The following is a 1,984-nucleotide window of genomic DNA, read 5'->3' as shown; positions in this document are numbered from 1 at the left end:
AATCTCTACTAAATACAGAATCCACCAGAGGACATGGAATACGCGGAATGGATATGAATGTCGGCACCCCGAACAAGACACTCTTGTGTTCATTACTAAAGTCAACCTAGTTATCTCGAATGTACTGATATATTGAACCCATTCTCCGGCCCCTACAGCCTCTGTCATTCCTCTTCATCTCGAATGTCAGGATATCGCGAAGTTACAACACGGTCCCGTTAGGTTCGAGATAAAGGAGTTCGTCAGTATGATTAAGTTGTTTTTTTATCAGATGAATGTGCAGACAATTACAATTATCACACCTCCATGTCATAATGATGATATAGTGCCAAACAGTCACTGATGACATTGAAGAGAATTCCTATCAAACTGACCACTGTTCACCATCAAAAGAGAGAAGAAAGGACTACAATACACTACCGAATTATATACCGCAGAATTCTCGGCATCAGTTAAAACCGTTTCGTATCCCACCTAACCTACAGGCATTTAAGTACACATATTCCCAGTTAGTTTTTACTCTGTCAGAACAACAATTTGCAAGAAATAATCTTAAATATATCGATCTATCATTTAATATTTTCAATATTTGGAAAGACCCAGTATATGGTTTAGATAATCTGACACACCTTGACCCCGTCTGTAAACCCTGCCCGAAACATACAGCCCTCTTTTTTGGCAAATTTCAAGTCACTAAAATACCTTTACATATCCCATAATTCCATCGATGTATTTTCTCAGGACACAAAGGGTGAGCAATCTGCACACATTAGAAGTACTGGATATGTCTTTTAATAATATAGCAACATTACATGACAATATTTTTCTGGATTAAAATCAATTCGAGAGCTGAATTTATCCTATAACAACTTGGATAACCTTTGCCTTGATCTTGAAAATAATTCAGAGCTAACACATATCAATATTTCACAATACTACATTGAATGGCTGGATCTACAAGATCTCAGATGAACAAAATAGCCGAGTTACACGACTTTAGCATAGATTTGTCTCAAAACGATCTACGTTGTACTTGTGAAAACATAGACTTCCTTGGCTGGTTATCTAACTCAAAGGTTAAGGCGATGCATCTCGAAAGATCCCATTGCATAGACCTATATATGGAAAAAAACGATTTTCTTTACTGACATCCAAAATACACTAAACTCGCTGATGGCTTCTTGTAATCAGTATCCTGGGTTGTCCATGGGAACCCCCAGCACGGTTGTTCCGATATTATCGCCGGTAATCGGAGCCAATGGTTATCGATATCGGTGGAAAGTCATATGTTGTCAAGATTAAACTGAGAAACAACAGAAAAGAATATACCCGTATCTTTGATTATGACATGTGCGTATCATACGCCGATGAGGACCTCAACTTTGTTCTCGGTGGCATGATACCTATGCTGGAACGCCGTTATGGTAAAAGACTTTACATCCGGGATCGAGACTCTGCTCCAGGAGCTCGCATTGCAGAGAACATCATCGACGGGATAAGGAGCAGCAAGAAAACTGTGTTGTTGTTGTCCCAGGCGTTCCTGAAGAAGAAGTGGTGTAGGTATGAGTTACACATGGCCAACATGGAGAGCGTGTCTACTGGCCGATCAGTGATGGTCATCACCATGCTTGAGGATATTCCTAATAAGGACATTCCACCCGAGATCCTCTATGATGTGCAGAACAGCCGTTTCTTAGACTGCCCAATCGATAGAAGCGATCAGGAACTGTTCTGGGCAAATGTTGCCCGTGAAGACGCCGGGGTAGAATAGGTCTTCAGCAACCCATGCTTGCCGTAAAAGGGGACTATGCTTGTCGTAAGAGACGACTAACGGGATCGGGTGGTCAGGCTCGCTGACTTGGTTGATGCATGTCATCCATCCCAATTGCGTGGATCGATGTTCATGATATTAATCACTGGATTGTCTGGTCCCGACTCGATTATTTACAGACGGCCGTCATATAGCTGGAATATTGCTGAGTGC

At 41.4% G+C, this 1,984-nt stretch overlaps 1 pseudogene; it reads left to right on the top strand.

The window, feature by feature from the left end:
- The first annotated feature begins 660 nt into the window (after nucleotides 1–660).
- Nucleotides 661–1,771, top strand: LOC139451048 (toll-like receptor 4; annotated as a pseudogene).
- Nucleotides 1,772–1,984: the final 213 nt, after the last annotated feature.

The sequence above is a fragment of the Haliotis cracherodii genome, unplaced genomic scaffold (genome assembly GCF_022045235.1).
Source record: "Haliotis cracherodii isolate W230 unplaced genomic scaffold, xgHalCrac1.p SCAF_8, whole genome shotgun sequence".
Taxonomy (NCBI): domain Eukaryota; kingdom Metazoa; phylum Mollusca; class Gastropoda; order Lepetellida; family Haliotidae; genus Haliotis; species Haliotis cracherodii.
This window is presented reverse-complemented; position numbering and strand designations above follow the sequence as displayed.